Genomic DNA, 22,488 nt, shown 5'->3' on the forward strand with positions numbered 1-22,488 from the left:
AAAATCCTTAAATTCCACCCAAAAAGGTTATATTTAAATAATGCATTTTTCTCTGCTTACAATGCCCTCTTGCTCCATAGAAGACTTTTTAAAAAATATTTTTAGTTTCTTTCTTCCTTTCTTTCTCTTTCTTTCTTTCTTATTTATTTATTTATTTCTATGCAGTGCTGAGAATCAAACCCAGGGCTTCACACATGCTAGGCAAGCCCTCTACCACTGAGTCACAGCCCCAGCCCAGAAGACTCTTTTTTTTATTGGTTGTTCAAAACATTACATAGTTCTTGATATATCATATTTCACACTTTGATTCAAGTGGGTTATGAACTCCCATTTTTACCCCGTATACAGATTGCAGAGTCACATCAGTTACACTTACATTGATTTACATGTTGACATACTCATGTCTGTTGTATTCAGCTGCCTTTCTTATCCTCTACTATCCCCCCTCCCCTCCCCTCCCCTCCCCTCCCCTCCCCTCTTCTCTCTCTACCCCCTCTACTGTAATTCATTTCTCCCCCTTGTATTATTTTTCCCTTTCCCCTCACTTCCTCTTGTATGTAATTTTGTATAACCCTAAGGGTCTCCTTCCATTTCCAAGCAATTTCCCTTCTCTCTCCCTGTCCCTCCCACCTCTCATCCCTGTTTAATGTTATTCATCTTCTCATGCTCTTCTTCCCTACTCTGTTCTTAGTTACTCTCCTTATATCAAAGAAGACATTTGGCATTTGTTTTTTAGGGATTGGCTAGCTTCACTTAGCATAATCTGCTCTAATGCCATCCATTTCCCTCCAAATTCTATAATTTTGTCATTTCTTAATGCAGAGTAATACTCCATTGTGTATAAATGCCACATTTTTTTATCCATTCATCTATTGAAGGGCATCTAGGTTGCTTCCACAGTCTTGCTATTGTGAATTGTGCTGCTATGAACATCGATGTAGCAGTGTCCCTGTAGCATGCTGTTTTTAGGTCTTTAGGGAATAGACCCAGAAGGGGAATAGCTGGATCAAATGGTGGTTCCCTTCCCAGCTTTCCAAGAAATCTCCATACTGCTTTCCAAATTGGTTGCACCAATTTGCAGTCCCACCAACAATGTACAAGTGTACCCTTTTCCCCACATCCTTGCCAGCACTTGTTGTTGTTTGACTTCATAATGGCTGCCAATCTTACTGGAGTGAGATGATATCTTAGGGTGGTTTTGATTTGCATTTCTCTGACTGCTAGCGATGGTGAGCATTTTTTCATGTACTTGTTGATTGATTGTATGTCCTCCTCTGAGAAGTGTCTGTTTAGGTCCTTGGCCCATTTGTTGATTGGGTTATTTGTTATCTTATTGTCTAATTTTTTGAGTTCTTTATATACTCTGGATATTAGGGCTCTATCTGAAGTGTGAGGAGTAAAGATTTGTTCCCATGATGCCGGCGAGGAAGCAGCGATTCCAATGTCTCCACATTAACGAGATCAGAAAGACCCATTGGAACAGCGGCAGTCTACCTACTGAGGAACTTCTAGCAAAATTCCGTGAAGAGGGGACCTGCCGGGAATTGGTAGGTTTATTAGAAGTGTCAGATTGTCTCAGACAAGTGGATCTTGGCCGGTCACGCGGGCGCGGAGGTCGAGTCCCGCAGCCACCAGCCGCTTCAGAAAGCGGCCGGAGGCCCCAAGCGGCATGGTCCGCCTGAACCTGCAGACGGCACACGCCATCTCGCTGTCCCGGAAGGCCCCGTTCTCGCTCAGCGAACGGCCACTCCACCCACCGGATCTTAGCCACGCAGCGGCGGGCCCGGCGCAGTGAGAAGTGTCCCCACCGGGCCCAGCAGACAGCCCGTGCCCTCCGGGCTCTACTAACAGCCACGCCCCACCCGGCGAACGGCTCCCCCCGCCCCCCCCCCCCCGACAGCGTGAAGGGAATCTAACCAACCCTTTACGAAATAGCAAACTGGGAACTAAAACCAGAGATTGTGTCAGACCAGAGACAAGCCAGTTCCACCCCTCCCTTCGGACACTCCGGCAAGGAGCCAGGGGCCCGCCATAACAGAGAGGGGAAGTCACCAAAGTTCGGCCAAAGAGATTCCTTCCCAGCGGAATCTACTTTAGCAGGTGTGTGACTCCCACCCACACCAGATACAAACAACTGGGAAACTTCAAAATCTCTCCGTGGGCGTGACCATAAGGGCCAGAAGACTCTTAATCATCCTTCAAAACCCAGCTCAGTCAAAACTTCATCTGGTAAAGGCTTTCAATACCACCTCTTCACACGGAGCCACTTCCTCCCCTGGACAACCTCTATTTTCCCTGGAACACATTTCTCTTGTTGTTGTTCTCTTTACTGTCCTACAACACTGTTGGATTCCACCTTTGTTTGACTTTCCAGAATGTGAACTTCTCTGGAGCAGGGTCTCTGTACTATCCACTATTACACCCCTAGTCTCTATCAGAGTTCTTCATAAAGAGCTGGTATCTGGGACATTTGGTCATTGAGTCAGGTGAGATTGCTGGGCCTCTGCAGGTTCTTTACTTGTGAGTTTTTGCTGACCATTTTATCTTATTAATACAGGAAGATGATTTGGCTTGTTTGGGCCACAGCCACCTTCCCGGAACATCAGGCTGTTGTGCTAGTACCCTGATGGCCAGAAGTCCTCTAGAAAAAAAATAGTGGGCAGAGACAAGATGAAGCTGATGGATGCACTAAGTAATATCAATCCCGGCTACTTCCTGTGCCACCATTAAGAGATCCCTGCAGTAGTCAGCAAGTTAGACAGATTTTAGAGAAAATAATAGCCTCTGTCTCTGAAAATAATGCATGTCCATGACCAGTGGGTGTGAAAGGACAGAAGAGGAGAATAGCAGTCTGCATGGCCAGGTGAACCACAAATCTCTACCCACCCATCTCATGGCAGATATCACCACAGAGAGCACATCCAGCACCAGAACTCCAAAAACATGATCCCAGATTTTTCATTAGGCCAAGAGGTGTCTGAGCAGGTGGCTTCTTGCTTTTTGGTAAATGGGTGGTTGCGGGTGGAGAGCAGACCCTGGGAGCTGGTTTAGGAGGAGACTTATAAGAACAATTGTCATTGTGAGACCCTCAGCAGATTCCTGATGTGAGTGATGCCAGGTCTGAGTGTTTGGAAATTATACCAGTGGTGAAGGCGCTATTCTGAAAAAACATGGTCCCAGATACAATGTCATTTATGAGGATTATGGAAAAACACTAATTTAACTCTAGATATAGAGGAATTACAGGAAAAGATTAAAGACATTAGCCAGGCACATATTTCAGAAACAACCATTCTAGAATTAGCTGACACTTTTGTTTCCAAATTGAATTCTTTAGTCTCCAGCAAAACCTTATTTTCTATTTTAATCAATAGTGGTGTAAGTATTTTAATTATTCTTGTCCTTATTTTTGTCCTTCCAGTCCTGTTCAAATTGCTGAGTTGTGGAATTCGTTCAGCCCATCTGGAACTAAAAATACTTCATTTAAAAAATAAAAAAGGGGGAATTGGTGAAGGCGATCCCCCACTCACTGTCTTGACAGGGTCACAGTTAGAAAAAGTGCTGGCAAAGCCGCTCTCCCACTGTCTTGACAGGGTCACAGTGAGGATGAATGATGGCAAAGCCACACTGGTTGGTGGGAAACCGAAACCATGAGACCCTTTTTTATGTAATTGGGACTTTTCATTTTCATGCTTATGTTTCTGAGAGGAGGCATGAGCATGTTAAATGCTAAACAAATTAAATTTCAGATGGCTAGAACATAACATGTAGTTCATGCCTTGAAGGCTGTTCTACTACTCCTCAGCATATCAAGGACAAAGTAGAAGGCTGTTCTTCTATCTCAGTACATTGTGGACAAATCTGATAATGGACAACAATCATCCTCTGAAAGGTCATGAGAATTTTAGGCACCACATTGATTATATCAACTAGAACCTATGATTATTTTACACAGTTCACCACATATAGTCTCATTTTTGATTAAGGAAAGTTATATTATACACTTAGGAAAGTTAAAACAAATAAATATATATACTTCTCTTTTTATAAACCCTTTTTTACTTTACATAGGGCTATATGATGAGCATAGTTAATATTGGTGGAAAGTGGATTGATGTTTAGAACTTACTTTCTATTGAGAAAGATTATAAAGATATGAGAACTAGTGCACCTTGACTGAGAAACAAAGAAACTCTTTGAGAAAGCAGCTCAACCAGTTTTATGAGGATAAATTTAAGAATTAATTAAAATAGCTTTATAAGATACAGTTTTAGAATAATGCTAGAAATATTATTTTATTTAGATTCTTAAGTTTAGAAATTCTTAAGTTTTTAGTTGTATGGGTTTCTGATATGTTTTAAGAATGGTTTATAAACTTTAGGATGTTTTAAGTATAAGATTTAAGGGGGCTTTTTTAGATGGGAATTTTAGATTAGAAATAAAGTACAAGTGTACTTTAAACTTAAAGGTTAATGATTGGTTAGGAGACTTAGATTCTGGTTACATAGTTTGGCATTAGTTAATAAGAAAATAGCATAACTTGGGGAAAATAGTAAATCTTGGGAAAATCTAAAAAATGTAAATTAGTGACGTATTTTAATAATGATTCTGTACTTTTAATAATTAAATAACTGAAGGTCATATCCTGGAAAAATGTAAATTAATGTTACATTTTTTTGTACCCCCAATCATGGTTAAGGAAATGTCATGTCTTGGCAAAGTTTTAAATTATATAATCAATGATGTATTCTGAATCTATAATGATAAGAAAATTTGTAATAAAAGATGACCCAGAGAAAGCTGCATTATCTCTCTCTCTCTGGAGATTGCTCCAACGGAACGACTCCTGTCTCATCTTTTCACCAATGCCACACATCTTCAGGACTCCTTGGACCCCGCTAGGGCAGGACCCCAGCATACCAGCTCATCAATTCAACTCTGAGTTAAATTCTTTGTCTGATTAGGCTGAGAAACTGAGGATTAGGTAACAAAGTCTCCAAGTTCTCAAAACATAACAAAATGAGAAGACATTTAAGCCGTGCTTGTGTGCTTCCTTCTCTATTTCTTCTGACTCTGTGCCAACTGATACTCACCCTTCACCAACCTTTCCTACATCTCTGGCATGCATTCAAACAAGGAGAGATTACAGTGTCATTTGAGAACTATTGACAATTATTAATCTTGAAACAGACTGAATTTGGAGGCACTCCATCTGACATTGGGAATGACTTCCTCATGCTGAGAATAGAAGCTGGGGGCTATGGGGCTTCCACCTCCCACCCTGACAGGCACCAAAGAAGATGGAAGTGGGGATGTCCTTCCTTCTGGGACTAACACAGACTAACTAAATCTGACTGTGTGTATTTCCTGCTTTTTTTTTTCCAGATTGCTCCCTCTTCAGATCAACCGAATCTACACATGTATATCACCTGGCTTTTGTTTCTGTAAATTAAAATTGTGTTGTGGGATAGGTAAGGAGAAGCAATCTAACTGCTTCCTCCCAGGTTGATCAAGCGGCATCAAGTTCAATACTCATTTTACCATCTTCTGTCTATTTATTAGGTGGGTGGACAGCCAAATCCAGCCAGCTAGGATCAAGGTAGGTCCCAGGGTTAGGCTGTCAGTAACAATCTCACCATAACCCAAAATCTTTTTTATACTTTTTGTATATAAAATCTCTATGGAATTATATAATTTCATCTTTTTTCAAGACATATATTTGGCTAAGATGATGAAATAACCATGGCTAATATGATTTTCCCCCTGTCCTGCTTAGTTCTGGTCCTGGTTGGACTGGTTGGGATTTCTACCAACAAGGATGGGTTAGTCATTCCTTGAGATGAAAAACGCATCCAGTGCTGGGGCCCAACCTATGCAAAGGTTCTTGTTCTGCAAAGGCAATCAGAGAAGCCATGCTCTAGCCAGGAAGGATGGCAGACATCTGTAGTCCAAGTTGTTCAAGAGGCTGAGGCCGGAGGATCACTTGAGCCCAGGAGTTCAAGGCCAGGCAACACAGGTAGAAGGGAGAAGTTATCACACACACACACACACACACACACACACACACACACACACAGAGAGAGAGAGAGAGAGAGAGAGAGAGAGAGAGAGAGACATATTCCTCATGAACTTAATTCCATAGAGGGTAATATCTTCAAACACTAAATGATTTGCATACTAAATTTGTGCTGCACCAAGGCAGGAAAGCATTATGTGCCAGAAGAGTGCCCTCGTGACCTCTGGCCTCTCTTCCTCACACATATTTAGTGAAACACTTACCACATACCTTAAAAGGTCTGTTCTAAATATTTAAGTACTCAGATGACTAATGCCCAGTTATTATTCTGATTTCAGATAAAGACAAATGAGGATGTAGCATAAATAAGGACAGTCCAGCCACATAAAATGAATCATACAGGTATGAGAAATATACAGTCCTTATCAATATGAATGGTTTATCTCTTTTCTTGTTCTCATTGACAACAGGTAAAAGTTCCATCTCAGATAGCATTCAGGGAGGCATCAGGCTGATATAAGTGTAAATGAACAGGTGATCCACCAACTCAGTAATGTAAGGTGTACAATCATTATGGCATTTCCATTCTTTCATAATGGTGGCACAGGTGGTTCCTCTCATGGGATGCCTATCTTGACTTGCACTGAGTGAATTTCTCTGGGTATAGTGAGGCACAGTAGTGCTCTGAAATAATTTGTGTATGAGGTTCAAATTCCACAATTCATAATTGTGATTATGGAAAAATGCAAGCAAGATTACTTGTCTAACTTAGCTAAGTGCACATTCTTCTCAGTTGGGTAAAACTTGATCTTGCTAATTTGGGGAACCAGGTGGTATCTAAGCTTTGGTGGATGAATGATGGGGTCTCATGGTTGGGAGTGCCAAGGAACATGTCGGGTCCAGAGACAGTACCTCATGACATTGGAGGAGGTGTGTGCTACACCTCAGTGTCACTGTGGATTGGCAGGGTTGCCTGTCTGCTGTGTTCAGGACATGTGCCAAATACTACCGACAAGCCAGTCAGAATCTTTGCCCTTATGGGTCTCAACCTTGATTAATGGTGAGGGATGCTAACCAAATAAACACAAAAATAATATTAAATTACAAATTGAGATAATTATTTTGAAATAAAAGAAACTTTGCTGAAGTTCCCAGCAGTATTTGACACAGGTGACCTCTATTGTCAGGTTTTTGTTGCTGTGATAAGAGATTAGGAATGAAACCAATATATGACCCAGCTACACCATCCTCCATATTTGTCCAACAGAATTAGCACATGATAGCAACACATGCATATACATGTTTATAACAGTATACTTCACAATAACAAAGTTATAGAACCAACCTAGGTGTCCATCAACAGATTATCGAATAAATAAAATGTGGTATATATACCCACATTTTTATCATCCATAAACACAAATGGAATTATGTCATTTGCAGGAAAATTAATAGAAATGGAGAATGTTTTAGTTGCTTTTTTGCTTCTGTGACTAAAGGACCCAACCAGCACAATTGTATGGGGAGAAAATTTTTACTTAAGGGCTCATGGTTTTATAGGTCTTAGTCCATAGAAGGCCAGCTCCATTTCTCAGGGTACAAGATGAGGCAGAATATCATGGCAGAAGAGTGTGGCAGAGGGACCCAGCTCACATGATGATCGGAAAGCAGAGAGAGGTGTTCACTTGCCACATACAAATATATATGCCAAATCCATGCCCCCAGTTAACCATATCCACCAGCCACACCCCACCTCCCTCCAGTTACCACTCAGCTAAACCCATTAAGAAATCATTGTCTGACTGGGTTAAGGCTATGCTATGTAATCCAATCATTTCTCATCCAAACCTTCTTGCATTGCCTCACACCTGAACTGTTGGAGGACACCATACATCAAAACCATAACAGAGAGCATCATACTAAGTGAAATAAGCCAGATTCAGAAAGTCAAGGGTTAAACCTTTTTATTATATGGGGAAGCTAGAGAAAGAAAATGAAAACATGAGAGAACAATAGAGTAGAGAATTGGGATCAGAGGAGGGAGAAGGTGGTGCAAAAAGAAGGGGGTACATGAGAATGAAATAAACCAATGTATGCTATGTGAATGTAAGAATAGATCACAATGAAAGCCACTATTATGTATAATCATAATGCACAATATAAAATTTTAAAACCACAAGAGAAAAAATAAGGAGAAATATTAAATAATGAAGGAAAGATATATTTGAACTCACAGTTTAAGAGATTTCAGTCCATAATCACTTGGATCTATTGATTCTGAACTGTACTGAGGCAGATCATCATGGCGGAAGTGCACCATGGAGCAAAGTCACTCCGCTCATGGTGAATGGGAAGCATAGGGAGGGCAAGGTAGGGGCAAGGGATGTGATAAACTCTTCCAGGATATGCACCCAGTGACCTAACTCCAACTAGGCCCTAGACCCTGTCCTCTCTACCACCTACTGATAATGCCATAAAATTATGAATCCATCTATGGATCAATTCACAGATGAGGTTAGAGAGGCTGATAATCCAATCACCTTCCCAAAAGCTCCATCTCCACCTGTACACTGCTGCATTAGAAACTGAGTCTTTAACACTTGAGCGTTTAGGAACTTACCAGATCAAAATCATATCATGACTTTTACTTTACCCCTTAACTCTCTCCTACTTTGAAAGTTATGAAAGCAGAATCCACAGGACTTGAGGAGTGGGGTGTATCAGCACTTGGGTGTGCCTAGCTCTGTTTCCTCATCTTTGGAAGAGGCTCAGTCAAGGTCCTTCAAGTCACAGGACCCCACAGGACTGCCGGCCTCTTTCTACTCTATAATTCTCTTGAACTTTCAAAAACACACCATCTTCTCATTATTCTCTTTATCTTGCATATCACTGAGAATTCCCCAGACCCTCTAGTACAGCCAGGAATCAAGAGCTCCTGGGAGCAGGATCAAGCACAAAGATGGAATAGACTGTACCTTGGAGAAGACATCTGCTAAGGAGGTCCTAATTTTAAAATTGTAGACTGGTTTCTCAACTAGGACTACAGAGGAAAAGGCAACACACACACACATACACACACACACACACACACACACCCTTGCACACAAACACACAGAGAATTTTTTAGTATCAATTATTGAACCTAAGGGTGCTTAAAAACTGAGCCACATCCCCAGCCCTTTTTATTTTTTATTTTGAGACAGGGTCCCACTAGGTTGCTTACAGCCTTACTAAGTTGCTTAAACCTTTGAACATGCGATCCTCCTGCCTCAGCCTCCAGAGCCCCTGGGATTATAGATGTGCACCACTGTGCCCAGTACACTCACAGAATTTATCTCAAGTAACAACAGTGTTACCAAAAGCTCAGTCTTGTTCCTGATGCCAATTCAATAACAAGGATGGATTTTAGACAAAGGAGGAAGCTTTACTGCTCTACTAGGAAAGACGCAAAGGGGACTCCTATCCCAGAGGCTATGATTCTGCCCATCAGGGAAAACAGAGGGATTTTATTTATTTTTTGTGGTTATAGAAAGTCAGAATGATGTTATTTTGTTTGTTTATTTTTATGTGGTGGTAACGATTGAACCCAGTGCCTCATATATGCTAGGCAAGTGCTCTGTCACTGAGTTACAGCCCCAGTCCAAGAAAAGAGGGTTTTTAAAGAAATAATCCATTCCAGGTCTTCCCTGTGAGAGGTTCAATTCACCTGTTAATGGGAGAGAGTCATTCTTCAGGTATGAATTACTTGTTTCCTGTGGTGGGTGTGTGCTTAAAGACAGATCACTCCTCCTAGGATGGGAAAAAGATAGTTTCCCACTCCCAGGTTATAGAGGGAGAGGGGGAGGAGAGGAAAATAAAATCATGTCCATTTTAAAGTAAGCCTTAGTGGCAGAGCAGCCAAAGACTGTATTCAAAGCATGAGGTGGGTCACTGTTACAATAGGTGAAATTTGTGTCTAAAAAATTTACCTTAATTCACTGAGGCAATCCATCTGACAACCATAAAAGACAGGTACTATTAAGAACTCACAGACAAGGAAATGAAGTTCCAGTAATATCACCTGATCCTTGCAAGGACATATAGATAATTCCAAACAGAGTCACAATTCAAATTTAGATAGTCTAGTTTTAGAATGCCCATCTTGATCTTTTAACACCAGCTCAGACTTGCCCAAGGCCACCCAGAATTAGTGGATGATTAGCACCTCAGCCCATGCCTTCTGAATGGGTTATGAACTGACCTCTGCCCATACACAGATCAGCATGAAGAACTACAGTAAGTTCACTGATTAGGGATGGAGTGAGGGAGAGGGTTGTACTTTCTGACCCCCTTGCCCCAGAGGGAAAGCACTTCTATTGATTTTCTGTCAAAAAAAATGGAACAAAACCTAATGGCTTTGGACTTTGGTTTTGGAAAACTGATAAGCACAACGCAGAGATGAAACGGTGAAGAAAAGTTCATTACTTGCAGCAATTATGGAGAGCATCCTGGATAGGGACAAATCCCAAAGCAATGTCTCCCCTAACAAAAAGAGAGGGTCTTTTATTGGGGAAGTGAATGTCTGTTCATATTGGAAGACTCCTCATCACAGAGCCAGGCACAGCCCTGCACAGGCTTAGTGACATACCTGCTTATTCATGCATCAAATTTCAAGATGTGGTAGAAGGAAGTTTTATAAGGAGATTATAATGAGAAAAGTTTACTTCACTTCACCTGAAAGAGGAGCTGAACTGCCTTGGCTGGTTTGGCAGGTTCTTTGTGTTTTTCTACTGTAGGGCCTAATGCAGAACAACATAGAAAGCTTATTAACAATTACTCAAAGAGCGGTAGATTCCCCTGTCCCCACAAGCATGGGTGATTCCCTCTAAAAGTAGCTGCCAAGCAGCCAACAGAAATAAAAAGAGAAGATCGTGGCTGCTCACCTTCTACTCCATCCAGTGTCTATTCTGATAAACTATCTGCTAACACCTCCACAGCACTTCACAGTTTACAAAGTGCTTTCACATCTCCCTTCATGGATCCTGATGGTGGTTCCATGAGCTAAATATGGTGTTGCCCCTTCTTCCACCAAAGAATCTTAAGCTTCTCCAGAGACCCTTACCATAACTGTTCTTATTAACAAAACATAAGCAAAAAAAATCTGAAAAAACTGAATTTGGGAAAGAACTTCCTATTTTTTTGAGGACTAAATTGCTCTGTCTCGCAAAAGTTAAGTTTCGCTAAAGACTTGATGGTGTTACTTCTGCTTTTGTGATAAAACTTGGAAAATCTCTGACTAATCTAAAAAAAAATGGGACAAAAAGCACTTTTCATGTACACCACCAACCTCTCTCTCATACAAAGTTCCAAGAATTTCCAGACTCAAGGTCCAGAGAATTTTACAGGTGATAGCTCCTCTGAACCCTGTAGCCAATAAACCTGCTAACTGAAAATTCCTTGGGTATTCAGCCTCTTTTGTCCTACATCATGAATCGAACTGGGATTATTTTAATGAGCACCTACAGATGTGGGAACAGAGAAATGGGAGATAGACCTGCCAATGAACTAAAGCAGGAATCCAGGTCCTGGAACCAGACCTTGTGATTCCAAATTGTGCTGCTATTATGCTTGTTTGCATATGAAGCAGCCTCCTGAATAACCTGGCAGGTTACTCTTTCCCCGACTGGATAAATATTTCCTTATGCACCTCACAGAATACATCCAATGTAGTTACAAAATGTTACTGAGATGTTACAAAGAAACATCCATAAACATAAACCCACTATGAACTTGAATATTCCCTGAACTCCTGGTATCAGGAGAAAAACAGGTATTGCAAACAGTTATATTTCCCAACCAGAATCATTTAGGGTGCCAGGAGAGCATAAAATAAAAGGTGATGAAATCAACAAGTCAAAGAAAAACCGGAGGGGGACCCAACATGGCGGCCAGCGAGGAGGCAGCACTTTCAATGCCTCCGCAGTAACGGGATCAGAGAGACCCATTAATACACCTACATGCGACCTGCTGAGATACTTCTAGCAAAATTCCGCTGAAAGGAGACCTGCCGGGAATTAGTAAGTCTATTGGAGGGGTCAGTTTGTCCCAGACAAGTGAATCTCAGCAACGCAGAGCAGGGGCACAATCCCGCTGGCTGCTGCCGAACTGCCGCTGCCCACGCACCACAGCAAACATAGGAATGGCGGCTGCCTGCCTGGGCCCCCTCCGGCCTGGCTCTGTGAACTGCCTCTGGCGGTTGGGCGCTGCAAACGACCACCCCCCCTCCGGTTCGGCACTGCAAAGGACGACCACGACGAACCCCCCCTCCCCCCCCTCGTGTGAACAATGGGCTCTGCGAAAGGCCCTGCCCACACGGCGAACGGCCAGCCCACCGGCTCTTCGAACAGCCCTACCCGCACGGGTGAATCAGGAGTGGCGCGGGACCCACGGCGGGGAACTCCCGGCTACCGCTCCCACCAGTGCTGACAACTGAGGTCTCTTGCACCAGCTTCCAGGGGCGTGGCTACCAGAGGGCAAGCAAATTCGCTGGGGGTTCTCAGCCCAAGCTCTACAAACTTAGGGTCCGAGGGAATGGCAAACAGGGAGAGTGTGCCCAGGGGTTAATGAAAACAGGGCTCACAGGAGCAGCAGACCTGGCGTGTAGCAAGTATTGTGGTGAGCGTCACCAGTGAGCGGGGCCTAGCGCAGGAAAAGTGGGGAAGTGACTAGACACAAGAGAAGGCCCTAGGCACTCAGGATTGGATACCCGCCCAGTCCCGGAGGAAGAGCTGCTGCACAGTGACAGGCTCCTGCCTACTGAGAGGAGAAGCTTAGCCCAGTGGGCACAGCTCCACCTACTGGAAGAATAGTGAATCAAACTCTAAGACAGCATTTATTAAATTTTTTTCTTTTTTGTTTTTTGTTGCTGTTGTTGTTGTTGTTGTTTTCAAAAAAATTTTTAATTCATTTTATTTTATTTTAGTTTATTTTTAATTTTAATTCTCATTTTTATTATTACTATTATTATTTTTTAATTCTTTTTAATTTTCTATTTTTTTCTTTTCTTTCATCTTCTCTTCTGTCTTTTCATTTCTTTTCAATTCTCTTATTCCCCCTTCCTTGAATTCTACCTGCTTACTCTCATTCTCTTTGGTGACTTCTTCCCTTCCCTGCTAATACCTTTCCTCCCAAGCATCAAATAAATTTATAGGAGTAAACAGTAACTCAGCAGTCAAACAGAACAAGAAGCAACATGAGCAGTATGAAAAAGCAAGGAAGAAAAGGAGTACAAACAATACAGGACAGCCTAAATATTCAGGAGGATATAGAGTCATCAGAAAAATGGTCATATAAAGAACTCAAGGAATACCTTAGACAGATGGAATGGAACCTTAAAGAGGATACAAGACAGCAAATTCAAACAGCAAAAGAACACATTGAGAATGAATTACATAAACAGATAAAAGAAGAAGTTAAGCATCTTTATCAGGAGATAGAGATTACAAAAAAGAAATAAACAATAATCTTAGATGAAGGAAATTATAAACCAAATTAAAATCTCAAATGAGAGTATCACTAATAGAGTGGAGCAGGTAGAAGCCAGAATGTCAGATAATGAAGACAAAATATATCATCTTGAAAAGAGTCTAGCCAACTCAGATAGGCTGGTTAAAAATCATGAGACAAACATCCAAGAGATATGTGATAACATAAAAAAAAACAAATTTAAGAGTCATCGGGATAGAAGAAGGGATAGAGATTTAAACGAAGGGAATGAGTAACATACTAAATGAAATAATTACAGAAAACTTTCCAGAAATAAAAAAGGAAACAGATATACAAATTGTAGATGCATACAGGACACTGAGCATACAAAATCACAGTAGACCAACGCCAAGACACATTGTTATGAAGATATCCAATATACATAACAAAGAGAAAATATTAAAAGCTACAAGAGAAAGGAGGCAGATTACATTCGGGGTAAACCAACAAGGTTAACAACGGATTTTTTCATCACAGACGCTGAAAGCGAGAAGATCCTGGAACAACGTATTTCAAACACTGAAAGACAATGGATGCCAACCAAGAATTCTGTATCCAGCAAAATTAAGCTTCAGGTATGACAACTAAATAAAAATCTTTCACGATAAACAAAAGCTAAAAGAATTTGCAGCCAGAAAACCAGCATTGCAAACCATCTTGAGCAAAACACTACATGAGGAAGAAATGAAAAACAATAACCAAAGCTAATAGTGGGAAGTACCTCAGTAAAGACAGACGGAGGGGGGAAAGCTAATCATGGAGAAACAAACTAAATTTTTAAAAAAAGAGGTAAATAATCAAACATGGCTGGAAGTACAAACCATATATCAATAGTAACTCTAAACGTTAATGGTTTAAACACTCCAATAAAGCGACATAGGCTGGTAACATGGATAAAAAAAAAACAAATCCAACAATATGCTGCCTCCAGGAGACACATCTGACTGGAAAAGACATACACAGGCTGCAGGTGAAAGGTTGGGAAAAAATATACCACGCACACGGTCCTCGCAAGCAAGCAGGGGTGGCAATCCTCATATCGAATAAAATCGACTTCAAGACTAAGCTAATTCAAAGGGATAAGGAAAGACATTATATACTGTTAAAAGGAACCATTCAACAACAAGATATAACAATTATCAATCTTTATGCACCAAATAATGGTGCTGCGACATTCATAAAACAAATTCTCCTCAAGTTCAAGAATCAAATAGACCACAACACAATAATTATGGGTGACTTCAACATACCTCTCTCACCATTGGACAGATCCTCCAAACAAAAGTTGAATAAAGAAACTATAGAACTCAATATCACAATCAATAACCTAGACTTAACTGACATATAATGAATATATCAACCATCATCAAGTGGATATACTTTTTTCTCAACAGCAGATGGATCCTTCTCAAAAATAGACCATATATTATGCCATAGGGCAACCCTCAGTAAATATAAAGGGGTGGAGATAATACCATGTATCTTATATGATCATAATTGAATGAAACTGGAAAGCAATGATAAAAGAAGGAAGGGAAAACCCAATATCACATGGAAAATGAACAATATGTTACTGAATGATCAAGGGGTTACAGAAGACATAAAGGAGGAAATGAAAAAATTCTTAGAGATAAATGAAAATACAGACACAACTTATAGGAATCTATGGGACACAATTAAAGCAGTTTTAAGGGGGAAATTCATCGCCTGGAGGTCATTCCTCAAAAAAAGGAAAAACCAACAAATGAATGAGCTCACACTTCATCTCAAAGCCCTAGAAAAGGAAGAGCAAAACAACAGCAAATGCAGCAGAAGGCAAGAAATAATTAAAATCAGAGCGGAAATCAATGAAATTGAAACAAAAGAAACTATTGAAAAAATTAACAAAACTAAAAGTTGGTTCTTCGAAAAAATAAACAAGATTGACAGACCCTTAGCCATGCTAATGAAGAAAAGAAGAGAGAGAGCTCAAATTACTAACATACGGGATGAAAAAGGCAATATCACAACAGATGCTACAGAAATACAGAAGACAATTAGAAATTATTTTGAAAACCTATATTCCAATAAAATAGAAGATAGTGAAGATATCGATAAATTTCTTAAGACATATGATTTGCCCAGACTGAGTCAGGAGGATACACACAATTTGAACAGACCAATATCAATGGATGAAATTGAAGAAGCAATCAAAAGACTACCAACCAAGAAAAGCCCAGGACCGGATGGGTATACAGTGGAGTTTTACAAAACCTTTAAAGAAGAATTAATACCAATACTTTTCAAGTTATTTCAGGAAATAGAAAAAGAGGGAGCTCTTCCAAATTCATTCTATGAGGCCAACATCACATTGATTCCGAAACCAGACAAAGACACCTCAAAGAAAGAAAACTACAGATCAATATCTCTGATGAACCTAGATGCAAAAATCCTCAATAAAATTCTGGCAAATCGGATATAAAGGCACATCAAAAAAATTGTGCACCATGATCAAGTAGGATTCATCCCTGGGATGCAAGGATGGTTCAATATATGGAAATCAATAAATGTTATTCACCACATCAATAGACTTAAAGATAAGAACCATACGATCATCTCGATAGACGCAGAAAAAGTATTCGACAAAGTACAGCATCGCTTTATGTTCAAAACATTAGAAAAACTAGGGATAACAGGAACTTACCTTGACATAGTAAAAGCTATCTATGCTAAGCCTCAGGCTAGCATCATTCTGAATGGAGAAAAATTGAAGGCATTGCCTCTAAAATCTGGAACAAGACAGGGATGCCCCCTATCACCACTTCTATTCAATATAGTTCTCGAAACACTGGCCAGAGCAATTAGACAAATGAAAGAAATTAAAGGCATAAAAACTGGAAAAGAAGAACTTAAATTATCACTATTTGCGGATGACATGATTCTATACCTAGAAGACCCAAAAGGGTCTACAAAAAAACTACTAGAACTAATAAATGAATTCAGCAAAGTGGCAGGATATAAAATCAACATGCATAAATAAAAGGCATTTCTGTATATCAGCGACAAAACTTCTGAAACAGAAATCAGGAAAAACATTCCATTCAGAATATCCTAAAAAAATAAAATAAAATACTTGGGAATCAACCTAACAAAAGAGGTGAAAGATTTATACAATGAAAACTACAGAACCCTAAAGAGAGAAGTAGAAGAAGATCTTAGAAGATGGAAAAATATACCCTGTTCATGGATAGGCAGAACTAACATCATCAAAATGGCGATATTACCAAAATTTCTCTATAGGTTTAATGCAATACCAATCAAAATCCCAATGGCATTGCTTGTAGAAATAGATAAAGCAATCATGAAATTCATATGGAAAAATAAAAGACCCAGAATAGCAAAAGCAATTCTAAGCAGGAAGTGTGAATCAGGCGGCATAGCGATACCAGATTTCAAACTATATTACAGAGCAATAGTAACAAAAACAGCATGGTACTGGTACCAACTCTCTTAGTTGGCTCCGATCTATGTATTGTGGGGTTGGGCTCCAAATTCCTTAATAGGACACCAATAGCACAAGAGTTAATAGCAAGAATCAACAAATGGGACTTACTTAAACTAAAAAGTTTTTTCACAGCAAGAGAAACAATAAGAGAGTTAAATAGGGAGCCTACATCATGGGAACAAATTTTTACTCCTCACACTTCAGATACAGCCCTAATATCCAGAGTATACAAAGAACTCAAAAAGTTAAACAATAAGATAACAAATAACCCAATCAACAAATGGGCCAAGGACCTGAACAGACACTTCTCAGAGGAGGACATACAATCAATCAACAAGTACATGAAAAAATGCTCACCATCTCTAGCAGTCAGAGAAATGCAAATCAAAACCACCCTAAGATACCATCTCACTGCAGTAAGATTGGCAACCATTATGAAGTCAAAGAACAACAAGTGCTGGAGAGGATGTGGGGAAAAGGGTACTCTTGTACATTGCTGGTGGGACTGCAAATTGGTGTGGCCAATTTGGAAAGCAGTATGGAGATTCCTGGGAAACTGGGAATGGAACTACCATTTGACCCAGCTATTGCCCTTCTCAGACTATTCCCTGAAGACCTTAAAAGAGCACACTACAGGGATACTGCCACATCGATGTTCATAGCAGCACAATTCACAATAGCTAGACTGTGGAACCAACCCAGATGCCCTTCAATGGATGAATGGATTTAAAAAATGTGGCATCTATACACCATGGAGTATTACGCAGCACTAAAAAATGACAAAATCATGGAATTCACAGGGAAATGGATGGCACTAGAGCAGATTATGCTTAGTGAAGCTAGCCAATCCCTAAAAAAACAAATACCAAATGTCTTCTTTGATATAATGAGAGCAACTAAGAATAGAGCAGGGAGGAAGAGCAGGAAGAAAAGATTAACATTAAACAGAGACATGAGGTGGGAGGGAAAGGGAGAGAAAAGGGGAATTGCATGGAAATGGAGAGAGATCCTCATTGTTATACAAAATTACATATAAGAGGTTGTGAGGGGAATTGGAAAATAAACAAGGAGAAAAATGAATTACAGTTGATGGGATAGAAAGAGAAGATGGGAGGGGAGGGGAGGGGGGATAGTAGAGGATAGGAAAGGTAGCAGAATACAACAGTTACTAGTATGGCATTATGTAAAAATTGTGGATGTGTAACCGATGTGATTCTGCAATCTGTATTTGCGGTAAAAATGGGAGTTCATAACTCATTTGAAGCTAATGCATGAAATATGATATGTCAAGAGCTTTGTAAGGTTTTGAACAACCAATAAAAAAAAAGAAAAACCGGAGTGTTGGCCAATTTCAGAAAACCACATGGAAATAAATAGGCAATATTTGAAGAAAAAGATGAGCATTAAGGTATGTGCCCCCCTCCCCATATAATTAATAAGGATAAGTAATGGTCAGACTCAGCTCATATTAAGGTCTTATTCAAAGGCAGAGTCTCTACCAGGAGGCTAACCAGTAGAAATATTACTAGGCACCATCAAGGCCTATTTCAAATGGAAAAGACCATGAAGCTCACCTGTGAGAACACTCCAGTCAACTCCTTTTTCCCAGAGAGGTGGTGGGTGGGAATGGAAGGTGGGAGTGAACCCTGATGGGAATTACAGGAAGGATTAAAACTCAAGCTAAAGATCACAACCAGTAGCCTTGATATTTTTTCAATGCCTTTTTAACATAGATTTTGACTGATGCTTGTAACCCCTAAGCTAGCACTCTAAAATGGGTTTTCCTGCTCTCTTGCCCCCTCCCACATCAGGAGTTCTCTCTCTTCTCATTTAAATAAATCTTACACCATTTACTTTTCACTTTCATCATTGTCCATGGATTTTATTCTTTAAATTTGTGAGAAAAGAACCCAGAAGAAAATTGGTGAAGTGGGGAATCAAATCTCATCTCAAAACTCTGGTTGCAATCATTCTGACAGTAACCTCCTAATCAGTTTTTTTTTTTTTTTTTGACCCCAGGATGAGATATCCAGGGAATTCTCTGCTCAGTCTGCAGTCAGAGCTTCATGAAATATAGAATCCGATAACATTCCTTATTTGCTCAAATCCTTCCAACTGCTCCCCAAACCCATGAGATAAAATGTAAATACCTCAGAATCATATCACCAGACCCCTCTCCATCTGGCAACAACTGGCAACAACTGGTTTCTTCAGAGATATGTAATGTTTTAAGAAACTGGCACATTTTGCCAATTGCCACAGTCCCCTAAAGTGGCATGTCCCTGTCTCTTTATGTCTGCACAGATGGTTCTAGAGCCTGACTTGGACCCAAACAGTTTTCTATCTGGGGAATTCCTGTTCTTCCTTCAGGAGTGAAGCAGGACATCATCTCCTCCAACACCCACTTCCACTGCCTCAGCAGGAACTGATAGGGAGAGTCCCACTTCTGCTCATCCACAGGTCCTATTAGTGACAGTCAACTCATGATGCACATTAAACTCAATGTACATGGGTTTCTATATTTCAAAAAAATACAGAATTTAGGGACCACCAGGTTACAGCAAAGGAGAAGCAATTGCACAGGGGCATAAGTCCTAGGACACAGCGCCATGGGCAACCATCTAGAGGCTGTGAATACACAGGTGAAGCCAAGAGACACCACAGTGTCAATCAACTCAGAGACTTGAAAAAGAGGGCACTGTGACCAACTCATTCTAGGGGAAACAGCAACTAGATCCAAATCACAAACAAAACAAAATAAAAAAACATAACAAATTCAGACTAATTGCCTGTCTCTGACATGAGGCTCAGTGCAAAATTTTTAAACAAAATAACAAACCAAACCCAGTAGCACTATCAAAAGATAATATACACCATGACAAACTGGATTTAACCCTGTTCCAGAGAAAGAAACACAGAGAAAAAACACAGCCATTTGCATTGCTGATTCTGCTTTCTGGAATGCTCTTTCCCTGGCTGCTAATGGGACAGATGCTTAATACTTAATGTCTCACCTTAAAATACCTTGTACTCAGAAAGACTTCACTGACTCTCCCAGGCAACTATATGCCCTATTTTTTGCTCTCTCAACATCCTATTCATTTCCTTCCTGGCAATTAAGCAATAAGTAGTTACTGAATTTGTGTTCCTGCCTATTGGCTATCTCTCAACCCTAGCATGTGACCCTTTTGAGGCAGGGATCTTTTATCTATTTTACCTTTGTATCTTCAACATGGACAAAGCACCTGACACACAGGAGAACTTTACAGATATGGGTTGAATAAATCAAATTCTGGAATTCTAAGGAAAACATGCAAGATACTCCAGATGGTGCCAGTCTGTTTTCACAGAATCTATTACTTCCAAGAGGAATGCATACCCAGCACAGGCAGATTTCTTTCAAGAATAATGCCTTCTTTCACTCCAGATGGGTGGGCTGCTCAGGTGACTGCAAGGTCTCTCTGCAAAAATTGTAATAATTTTCTTTTGATTCAGCACCATTTTCTTCTTTAGGAGGACAACCTAACAGAAGTGAAATATTAGCAGTGTTCAAGGACAGAAACACCGTCCATACCACACTCTTGTAGAAAATCAGTCCAGTACCTCCCTTCAGGGAATGCATTCTCAGGAATAATTTAGCAAAGAAAAACACACAATGGCCACATCAACTACACAACAGAAAGCATTTTATATACTTTTTGTGTTTAATCCACTGAGTCCCCAAATAATTCTATGAGGTAGATACTATTACCATCCTCATGTTCCAGATGAGGAAACCAAGGCCCAGAGGAGTAAAGAAACTGCTCCCATGTCACACAGCTGGTTCATGTTGGAACATGATTCAAATTCAGGGTATGACATGCCAGAGGAAGAGATGTGACCTCAAAGTCATCTATGTAAAGATGTCCCTTGTGACAATATTTGCAGTAGTTGAAATCTGTACACAGTCTCTTACTCCACTCACTTTCAATCTGTGGCCATAGTCACTTGAAATTAACCTCCAAGATTTTTCTACCCTATCACTGCATGTCCTATCCCTGGTCAATTCTCAACTCTCCTTAGGATTCCTCTCATTTCCAAGTTAAAATTAGTCCTGCACTGTCTGATGCAGTAGGACCTCATGATTGAGCTCTTGAAATGTGGTTGCTCCCCATTGAGTCCATAGATGGCCAAATAGAAGTCCCTCAAAAGGCTGTAAGAAAATACAAGAAAATAGAGGTGAAATAATGGGGTTATGAGAAACTTAACCTAATCAGTGCATTAATCCACTCAAATGTATTAACTTGATGGTAACTGTAGGCAAGTGTGGTTGGAGGAGGTATGTCTCTGGGGTATATATTTTGTCCCTGGTGAGTGGACCTCTCACTCTGGATCCTGGTGCCACAACTTGAGTTGCTTTACTCTGCTTCTACCATGTTGTTCTGCCCCACCTCAGGGGCCAGAGCAACAGATTTGGCCATCTATAGACTGAGACCTCTGAAACCATGAGCCCCAAATACACTTTCCCTCCTCTACATTGTTCTGGTCAGGTCTTTTGATCAGAGTGGTGAAAAGGCTATCTAAAACACAACCTATGACTGATCAAATAGGTACAAAGCAGCCCCTTGACTCAAAGTGAGTTCAACTCTGTAATACAAGCCTGACTTCAGAGCTCCCCATAGGATTAGACTGAAGTGAATCTCCCCTGAGACCACAGTTTTATCCAGCTTTCCCTCCCATCCTGCCCAGCTCCCCTCACTTCATTTCTCCTATGAGTATTCTTTCAAGAAACCATGTACACCAGAACCCCCATAACAGGCTCTGCTTTTAGGGACCCTGACCTCTGGCAGTGGCTTATCAAGTGCTAATTGGTGCATGCTAGCATTCACTGGCATTTAGGAGCTCAAATTCAGCCCAAACTCAGCAGACCACATCATGTGGATGAGCACCTTTTTCTCAGGGACAAAAGACACTGATTAGTCAGGACTTGGCTGAGATTCAAAACCCAGGATCTCCAGCTTCAGGACCCACACCCTCAATCACCGTGTGGTGCTGCTTCCTTGTGCTAAAGGAACAAAATCAGTAAAATTGAGAGACAGGGGCAAGCTGTGTCAACCAACAAAGGCCTGTATGCCTTTTCCTCCCTTAAAAAAAATCACAGAGAAGTTTGTTTAAAGAACAATTATCCTGACTCTTCTGACACTAAACTGCCAACCCAGTATCTGATACCTTATATGCCTATAAATGGGATATTGCACTGCATTACCACATCATGACCATAAAACCAGGAAGTTAAAAGGGATGCAACACTGCCATCTAGTCCTTGGCCCAAATTCACATTGAATGAAAAAAACCTGAAAGCACAGAGAAAAACTCATATACTCCAGTTATCTGATACTTGAGAATGTTGCCCAAAATATATGTTGGAGAAAAGATAGACTTTTAATAAATGGTGCTGGGGAAAATAAATACCCGTAGGTAGAAG

The sequence above is a fragment of the Spermophilus citellus genome (genome assembly GCF_964194105.1).
Source record: "Spermophilus citellus genome assembly, chromosome: 6".
NCBI lineage: Eukaryota > Metazoa > Chordata > Mammalia > Rodentia > Sciuridae > Spermophilus > Spermophilus citellus.